Below are 10,629 nucleotides of genomic sequence, written 5' to 3' on the forward strand. Positions count from 1 at the left end.
TTCCTCAGCTAGTTCCAATGTCATATAAACCACCCTGAGCCATAAACAGCATTTATCCCACATCACTGGTTGTTTCAAAGCAGACATGCTCTCATTAGCTATCTCACATGCATCCCAATTTTTTTTAAAATGGTCCACTTCAGGGGATTACAAAAATCCACTGGCACACTACACACCAGAAGTGGTCAGATTCAAGTGTTTTCTTCAAGGCTGCCTCCATCTTGGTATTACACAGCTCCAGCCTCTTGAGGCTTCCACTAAGTAAAAGATGCCATTTAGCTCAGTCTGCTGAAATTCATCAGCAGGATGATTGTAAGTTAATTGGGAACATTTATTTGAACAATTTAGAAAGATAAAGCTGTATGGGCAGCCCAGTGCCACAGGACTACCCAGCTAAATTAACCTTAAAGGAAAACAGGAGGAGCTGCAAGAGGTATGCTCCTGAATGTGTGTTGAATTCAACTCTGTTCCATACTAATTTCATTTGAATATTTCAGAACTTTGGCATATCAATTAATGATGGCAAGCTGAGAGTAACCAGGTCCCAATTATTTCCATGTTCAGCTATGTGGTTAATTCATGAAAGTGTTAAATACAAGCTTTCCACCACTCAGGCAGAAGACACACATACTCCTGACACATGTTGGTTAAATAGACTTGAAAGGAAGTAGATTAATGATTTCTTTCCTTTCTTTACCACCATCTCACCATCTGACAAAGAACCAGGTACCCCAAGGTCTGCATCTGCACCCCCTTTCCCTTCTGGTAAGGTGTCTCTCTCTTCCCACCCAACCCCCAGCAATTTTTCCCCAGTTGTTTTCTTACCACTGAGTAATCCTATAAACAGGGGGATTGTGGCATTAGCCTGTTTACTTCTTTTTTACTCAACGCTGCATTGGAAGGATTAGTGTGAATTTAATCCACAAGTGCAAAGTGACAAAATGGGTCTCCAGCTTGCAGGTTCATAGTTCAGGCTCAGCACACACAATGCAGTCCCTTGGGTTTGTTTTTGTTTTCTTTTCCTTTTTTTTTTACTCACAGACAGAACAAGAATTTTAACAAATATGTAGAATGTCAAAACTGGCACCTCTAATCCGTGCCATACAAGGGAAATGGTGTTTCTGCAGCTCCCTTTCCTTCTCTGCCTGGATTAGCCACAGACCAACCAAAGTGATGGATTTTCATTAAGGTTTGGTGCCTAAAACAGGGCTGGGTGACATACAAGACAGGCCAGGTGAGTTTAGTGTTTTGTCTATTGATGCCTTGTCAGTGATACCACTGTATTTTCAAAGGCAGCGTGTCACTCAGCCACCCCTCAAAGAGCTCAGGGCTCTGATAAAAGCTGTGTGAGTGGTTTAAAGTTAAAATAAGTTCATACTGACAAAGACATTACATTTTTCACAACAGCCTCATACACTCTTCTCTTCCTATAGGAGGGTACATGAGAATTTTGTACCCACATAGCCCCTTTCAGGGAAGTGCCCAACTTGAGCAGGACCCTTGGGAGCCTTGCTGTACCTGGGCTCTATCACCTCTTTCTGTAGAAGTACAAAATCACAGTTAGCAACCATTTTCTCCCTACTGCATCTTGTGGTTAGCTGGGAATTGGGCATAAGCAACATCAGCCTATACAGCAGCAAACACCACCTAGGGCCACCGTAACCAAAAGAAGCCAGTCATGAATTTCCATTTCTCATTTACGTTACAGGGAGCTGACTGGCTCTTGTGGTCTCATACAAATCACATGAGATATTTTGGTATTACCAAAATTTTTCTTAGCAAGCTACACCATGCAATTGACTCCACCTTGCAGGTATTCAGCAGCTTCTGCGTAGAGGGGACATGGCACAAGAGTTTGATCCAATAAGGGGAATGTATGTGCCATTATTTTCAGGAGCTCAGAGTAGAGGTATAATAATTAAAGTTGTTCTGGAGACAGGGAAATTAAACTGCCTTGTAACTGAGAGACATGCCAACTCATTGGCTTGTCTGCAAGTTTGTGTCAAAATGCAAAAGCATTTTTCATGCCTGTGATATATGCTGAATAAGTTCAGAAACAGAGAGCATTCTGATAAATTGTTTTGAGGAACTCAGGGGAGACTGTGGAAGGACCAGCTGAGCAGAGTGTTTGCCGTACGCCTTGTACTGGCACAGCTGTATGGAGCCTCCTGGTGACACCAAACAGAAAAGCTCCCCGCTTGATTATTATAAATCAACATCCCAGGAGTGCTGCTGCATGAAAACATCACAGAACTGAAATTATTAGGGCACTTAAGAAATGAATTTTACTCAATAAAGCATTTTAAACTTTTCATTTTGTTTTGTTTCATAAAGCCAATATTCAGCTTCAGTGGTTCCATTCATTTTGCGTGCAACAACCAGTTTTAGGGCAATTATACCAAAGTTTAACTTAGCCAGCCACATCTCATTTGGTTATATGATTCCTTTACCTTGTTCATCATAACCAAAAAACATCTAGGCTTTTAAGAATATCTTAAATAAAAACATATTTTTTCCAATTGAAAACAATAATAAAATGTAAGAGGAGTTGCCCAGTAAAATACTTTTTCCTCACAGTATGGATGCAGGAAAAGAAAAAGTAGCCTTTTATATACACAATTAAATACACAGACAAGCTACGTGCGTACACATCTTTGTATGTGTATTTGCACAACTTAAACACTTTAAAAATAGCAATTACTTCAAAAGCAAAACAAATCAAAACAAAAAAACCTGCACGAAAATTTGTACTTCCTCTATTGTCTAACTAAAACTTGTAACTATATCCCTATTAAAAAACTGTAATTAGTTAGCACATTAATAAGTAAGGTGCACCTTCTATAATCTGAATGAAAAATCAACAGTTTTTCCTAGATAAGTTTTCATCCCTATTTAAAGACTTTATATGAGGATGCTGAAACAGTGTCTGATGTTAAGCTTTTGCCATTTCACTAGCTCTATACAACAAGTTTTCCTAAATAAAGTCAGGTTTTCTCCTTATTCACAGATTTTGTATGAAGATGCTGAAGGTGTCTGGTGTTAAGCTTTTGTCATTTTACTCGCTGTATCTATGTGAACTATTACAATAAGCAGTAGTCCAGCTGCATCCTTTTGGAATGTGCTATTTTTGCTTTCTAATTGTCATAATTAACCAGAAGCCAGAGTTTTACAGGTTTTTAGGCACTAGTCCACTGGAAGTCATGGAGTTTTTGAACCTACGTCAGTAAAATCTGGCAATGAGGGGACACACAAACATACCTTTTGAAATCTGGAACTAATTGATTTCTAAGCTTTCTCCACACACAGTGTCTTCCAAATGCAGAGAACATCTGCACCGTCAGCATATCAGGGTCTACACTCAGCAATCTGCCTGTGTAATGGGTCAGTCGCTTTGCAACAACAGTTAAGAAGGTATTGGGAAGAAGTAAGTCTTGCGTCTGTCACACCAGCCTCTGAAAAAGCCTCACAAGCTGTCTTCTGTCTGGGCATAAAAAGAGTTCCTTATGAATGTGGACCAAGCCTACCTTTCCATTTAGACACATAAGAATGTCCTTGCCCAAGTCAGAGTCATTTAGGTCAGTTTATTTGCACAAATACAGAGTCAGTGTGTGCAGATAAGTAAAGCATTGAAAATACTGGCTGGAAGGCATATGAACTTATGGTCAAACCTCTGAGCTGTCACACAGGATGTTTGGTCTCACTTCTTGCCATAGGTTGAGCTGGTTGGTGCTGGATGAGGGACTTTATTTTGCAGTGCTTCTGCCTACAAAGCAGAAGTAGCATACACAGTCCTTAATCTCATCAACTTTAGGCAAGATCTTTGCAGAGGCAGGAACAATCTTGTGCTGAGTATTTCAATATGTTTGACTTTTTGCAAATGGAAAGGGCAGATTTAATACGCAAGGCTAGGGAAGAGTGAGGAGAGCAGAGAGGGAAGTCTCCTCAACATGGAGTACAATAAATGGTGCAAGACCCACCTCATACAGCAGGGCAACCATTTGTCTTTGCTTAACTGTCACTTTCACACCTACATCTACTCCTAATCTTTAGGCTCCACTACATATAAGCAGTAAATCAGTGACAATATGAACCATCAAGATTTACACCTTGATTGGCAGGAGTCAATGGATTGCAAACACAAATCGCAATACTCTGTATTACATTGGATTGCAACCATGATTCGGGAGGTTAGAGTCTCACCACTGTTGCTTTTCTATTTTTTGCAAAAGCAAATTTCACAATTGCACCTTGTGAAACAACTTTCCAACAAGCTACCTCTTGCAGTTCGTCCTCTAGAGTGTGTGTTTGAGGCATATTTGTTTTGAGAGATCTTAAACTGTAAAGCGGTATGAACACTAGCCATCCACTTAATCTGAGCTGTCAGAGACAGTTTACCAGGCAAAGATGGATCTTGGTCTCTGACCCGCTAGGGCTGGTCATACTTGCAGCTCTATTGAAAAGAACCCAAACATGAAACAGCTTCTATAAGTCACACAGCACAGTGCATTTTAGTCAAAACAGAAAAAAACAGGAGGAAAGAAAACTTATCCGATGGTTATGTTTGAGGGAGCAGGGAGCGCAGAAAAGAACCACAGTACAGGAAAGGGGCAAGTGAAAAGCCATTGCTTCCTTCAGGATGCACAGCAGTGTTCGCTGTGGGGGCAGGAACCAAATTCTTCTTTTTATAATCAGCGTAATCCACCAGAAATAATACATAATTCCTTGTAACTGAACGGCTGTCTCACAGATGGATGGTGTAATGTGTCCCCTGCTTCCCTCACTCCCCCCTTCCATTTCTTTCCCTCACTGGAAGTTCCTGTAATTGTCACTTTGTAATGTATATTCCAGCACATGGACATGCAGAATGAACACTGCGTGCTCATTTCGCACTATAAATGATGTGTACAGCCTTGTGTCACAAACAGTAAATCCTTTATACCAAAAGCCTGCTCATTTTCACACCATTCACTTGCTCAGTAACAGTTGTCCAGATTTTTTAATTCAGCTCCTTACACTAATCCAGCAACTGCTGGTCTTAGACAGGTGCAGGGATCAAACAGGCTCAATAAACTAAAACATCTGGCCTGGAAATGATAATAGGCCCTTTTACTCTCCAAAGCAGGGGAGGAATGCAAAGTTTTCAAATGTTAAATCATGCAATTAGCCCCTGTAATATTCTTTTTTTTTTTTCAAAGAAATGAAACAATAGTGTTTTCTATTCAGAGTTTCATTCATTGCTTAGGTCTCTGCTCTCCTCTGTGGTGCAGTAGATGACAGGCCAAAGATGCTACATTATCATCTATTAAAAAAAGAAAAAAAAAAAAGAGACACATCTCCCCATTCCTTCACGACAACAGAGTTCAGTCATGCCAAGAGGCCCAGCCATGCATTAAGCCAAAAACAAGTTGTGGAGAAAAGCTTGGGAGTGCCTGTATCCCGGACAGTGGAAAATTGCTGTACAAGCCCAGTTTTGTGAAACCAAGTCGTGTTCAGCCACATGAAGGCTGGTAGGGGAACAGAGCTAATTGCAGACCATCACCCCACTGTCTGGATGACACCAGGAGACAGTTGTCCTCGCTCTCTCTCGAGTGCAGGGACTGCTGTCGAAGCTGGATAAAACATTTCAAACTCTGAAAGTGCTTTCAGAAATATTTCTGGTCAAGGTTGTCCAGGTTTGGAGCAGCTCTTACCACACTTACACCTGGGCTTGGTTAAGCTGAGCCCAGATTTGGGAGGCCCATCATCCTTTCCTCCAGGCATTGCTCCCAGCTGCCATGCCTCACCTTGGGTTGTCCATAGCTGCCACAGTGCCCCTCAGACTAAAATCAAGACTCTGCAGAAAAGGAGAGCCAAGAGAAGCTTTTATACCTATGACTAAGGTGATGTTGTCTTCTGGCAGTCCAAGTATGTGACCAAGTAGGAGGGACAGGTATGTTCTTATGTTTGTATTAGAAAATAATTTTCTGTGTCTTGTTCAGAAAGCTTTCCATCTTCTTGATGAAAATACTTTGGCCTGACTAAACAAAATCCTTTCAAAAAAAGTTTCAAACAGGCCTCACCTTGACTACTGACAGTCATTACATCTCATTAGAAGTGCTGGTATTTTTATCCAGCTGCTTTGCCAAGCTGCAGACTTGGTAACTCTGCACTGACTAAGTTTTCCTTTCTACTTGGAGCTGAATGTTGCGTGCTTCTCTTGAGTAAACAGGAATGTTCATCTTGAGCCAGAGAAACCTGGAAACAAGTTGTGGGTCCCACTCCAACCTTTGCCTCAAGTTTCCTGTGAGGTCTGAATGCTGGACTTTCAGACGTACTTCAAGCCTGGTTACACTTAGCACATCTGGTGCCAGACTTCCAAAGGTATGTTCAGTTCTTCTTACTGACAATCCAGCCTCAGAAATCTCTTTTGACAGGCTGAATTCAACTCTAAATAGGTTTCTCTTGAAAACACTGGTTTTAGGCTCTCATGGCTTTTAATTGAGGACAACTGGAATTGTAATATTAACACAGTGTGTAAGCTCTAGATGACCTACAATGCCGGTATCTTTTATAAGCACCAATATATAAAGGACTGATGTAATGAAAAGAAAAAAAAACATTCCCCCTCACTTCTGCAGGAACAGATTGCTGCAACATTCCCACACTACTGAATGTGGAGGTGCAGCCTTTGGGCCAGAGTCTGAGTGCATCACATAGATCCAGGTCAAGGTCTGCATTTTACTGCATGACTTCACTGAAAGGTCATGAGCCTTCAGCTAAAAACACCCTGCACTGCTGTAGTGCTGATGTAGGTTTTCCTCAGTCACTGTTTGTTGACAGTCACCGGCAGCTGTAGCGAATCTGGGTTCTCAGATAAAAGCGACTCAGAAGCCTGGCAAGGAAGGATTCAGGGAAACTCTTTATTTTTCCTGAATTCTTTTGGAAGGATTTGTTTAAGGACACAACAGTATGAAAACAGAGGTCTCTCAACACATGCTAAGTTATCGTTCATGTGTGTTAATGGGAACTGCATGATGCAAATGGGACAAAGAACCTAGCAGACAGAGTTAAGTCCATACCAGCCTTGAGAAGCAGTGTACCTAAGTCAGGGCCAAAGAAGAGACACAAAGTAGAGGTGAGTGCAAAGTAGAGACAGACAGAGACTTTATCTCAGATCGGTGCTCTTAAATGCTGAGGTCTTGTTGCATGATGGACTTTGGACTAGACAATGAGGTGGCCTGGGAGGCAGAGGTGTGCAATTAGAGGGGTCCTGTGTGCTCCCAAGGGCACTGAACTGCAGGGGAAGCCATCTCTCCTGCACAGCCCAAGGAGTGTCAGCTCCTCCTCACCTTGCTGCAACAGCTGGGTCAGACCCAGAACCAGCCACTGCATTCGACAGCTGAAGGAGCTTGGGTTGAACCCTAAAGGGTGGGATTGCCACAGGCATATCTTCATCCAGACCATCAGTAGAAGAGGGCATGCAGACATCAACCAGCTTAAGCCTGTACTCCTTCCTTTAGGAATCACAGGATGCTGGATTGGAAGCTTGTGGCCTCAGAAAAGATGCTGGAAAGATGTTTCTTTGAACAAGGCAGATGGTATGTCCCTGTGCTACCTTTGCTATACCCAGAAGCCAAGAAAATCCTTATAATCTCTGAAGGAATGACACAATTAAGAGCAAAATGCTATATTGCTACATATGCAAGCAATCTCTCAAGACGTAATTCTATTTTTGCCGATTAGAGTTTTAAAAGTCTCTCAAGTTGTGTTCACATTTACAGTTGCAACGATTTGTTTCAGAAACACACACAGATGAAGAAGTCAGGATTGTGTATAGGTTTCTTTTCCTGATTTTGTGGTGTTTCAGCTTCCCAGGTAAGCCAAAAATTTTTAACTTGTGACAAATCAACCAAGTCATTTACTTTTACTGTTACAGGGAACTGAAATTCCTCAACACATCCTTTGTTGGTCCCTGTGATCAATCAGCAAGTCATATGCCTACTTCAAATGGGTTCAGTGTTCAAAACCAATGGCTTATGGCCAAACTTAAATTCTTTGTGAAGGAGGTTTATGTCTCAGGGATGTTAGCACTGGAGTTAATGTCAAAGAAAAGTGCAGTAGAACAGTATAGAAGTCTGTGCAAAAGCCAGGAAAAAAAAATGTCTCTTCAGTCATAGGTGAGAAACTAGAAGCTCAGCTTCTCTATCTGGTTATATGGAAGTCAGAGGGTCAAGAAAATTCATCAAATCTGTAACAAGGTCTGTTCAAGCATTCTGAAGAAAGAGAGAGGGACCGGTCTCTAGAAAAACAAATCACTATCTTTTCCTCCCAGAAAACAGAGACCAGGTCTTGATTCATTAACATGCGGCTCCCAGTGGTACCTACCAGTACGCATGATTCTGTGATTTGCAACACAACCTATGCACTGAGGAGTCGCTCAGCTTTGCTTGACTTCACTTGTTTGTAGGTGCAAAACACCTGCTCACCAGAAATTGCAAGGTCAAGGCCATATTTAACACTGGCTACAAAGTTTAGGTGTTAAATGAAATCAAGCCAGAGATGCTTTTTTGTTACTAGAGAAAAAAAACAGCCAATTTTTTGTACATTTCGTGAATTCAGCAGCCCTTTTGACACATTAGATACTCTGGTTTGTTTAGGCCTGTCCCATGTCCTTACAAGTCTTCAGTTCAAATGCTTACTTCTAGTACACTAAATCCATCCTATATGTCTGTTATAAATAGGCTACTGCACATACAGCAAGTGCAGCCTCCACTACACACCCTTGTATGATCTCTTTAAATAGTGTACATATTCTCACGCTATATTTAGTGCTACATCCACAGTAACATATCATCACATCATTATATACAAAATGGCTTCATAAAACCAAATATCGAAGCCTGCATTAAAGTCTCCAAGACAAAAACTTCCCCTGGAAGTTTTATTTTATTTACTTTAATTAAATTTACATTGATTTTTACAGTCCTAGCTTGTGAAACTCACAAGCAAATTCAAGCAACAATTCTTTACCTTAGCAGATATGTCCTACTAGATAATTTTAAACTTACCAATTTGTACACAGACTTTCAAAACGTTCCAGGTTTCTCCAGGAATGCATGCAGACATGGACAAATATTCAAAAGCATTTGGAAAAATTGGCCATAAGCCATGGGAAAACAATGGAAACATTTTCAAAGATCTGGCTCCAGTGGCAGATATGGGTCACTTGGAGATATGCTCTTGAGTTCCTATTGAAAATCTGTCTCTCGGCAACTTCACCCATGTAACAATGAAGCTCCTGATCTCTTCATACCTTTATTCTCTTTTGTGTTTTTTTTTTTTTTCCATTTATTTGCACTCTATCATAGCTCATACTGTTTAGTTTGTGATAAACAACTTTGTAAAAAAAAATTATGTTGGTTACATTGCTTCTACAGTGCTTCTACATTTGAATCTAGCCATGTGAATGAGCTGTTCAGATAATTTTTGCCAATGCATATTGCCTTCTGTTTTGAACTTCAGCTTATTTGAATCAGCATACTGGCAACTTGCACACCTGGTAAAGACGGAATAGTCAATAAAAATGGAGTAGTAACCTCCTTCACTTCCCAAGTGAGAAATCTATACCAGGATGCTGTTCTGCTAGATGTTGCATCTACATAAAATAAGTATAGAAAAACATATGTATATGAGAAGAGGCACAGTAATACAATATTGGCTGACAGCAGTCTACATACTAAGCACATCAGCTACTTGTCATCTTTCTTTTTTTTTTCCTATTGTAGGTATCACAGACTAAAGGCGTCTTAAGTAGTCTCAGGGAGGATAATAATGTGGTTACATGGAATCTTCCCTAACATGGATAACTGCATGGGCAAGAGCATCTTGAAACTGAGCATATGATGGCAGTAGGGGTCAACTGGAGAAGAAAGTTGATATCTTGAAAGCAATAAAGGACTATTGAGTCAGGATAAAAAAGCCCAGGAAGCGCCCTGAGTTTAAAGTGTTTAATGCAGCAGAAAAATGGGGAATTGGTAGAGGCTGCATAGGGAAGGGTTGTCTGGAGAATGTGACAGGATGAGAAAATGGTCTTTGCAGCAACACTGATGAGACAGGATGATGTTTCATCAAGACCAGGGATGATAATTTTGAAGTAAAAAAATGCTGTATGGTAAACATGAAAGGCTACATTTTGCATAGATTATACAGTAAAATGTCATCAGTTGAGGTACCTTTCTGTAACACTCTAACTCAGCTGAACTCCAGACTGTTTTCTCCCCAGGTATTGACACTACAGTCCCTGAAACTTCACAGAGAGGTTCTCCAGGGAACCAGCCCAGATGAAAACTAAATCTTGCAAAAACAGCAGGTTTGTCTTGAAGCAGCATGACTCACTGAATTGCCTGACATGCCTGCACCAAAGCACAAACAGCATGAGAGAGGAGGAATATGGGACCAGAGTCAGGGTGGACATGGCAATCCCTGCGGTAAGATATTTCGCATTCATTCCTCTGCCAAAAGCTGGGAAAAGTGTAAGGCTGAGAAGAGTCCTGACTGCAGGATGATAAGTGTGTACAGTGCTAGGAAAAGAAAGTGTAGAAACTGAAAATGAAGAGTCATGTTTTAGATAGAGAAATCCTGAAGTGGTGA

This window comes from Caloenas nicobarica, chromosome 3 (assembly GCF_036013445.1).
Source record: "Caloenas nicobarica isolate bCalNic1 chromosome 3, bCalNic1.hap1, whole genome shotgun sequence".
In the NCBI taxonomy this organism is placed as follows: Eukaryota; Metazoa; Chordata; class Aves; order Columbiformes; family Columbidae; genus Caloenas; species Caloenas nicobarica.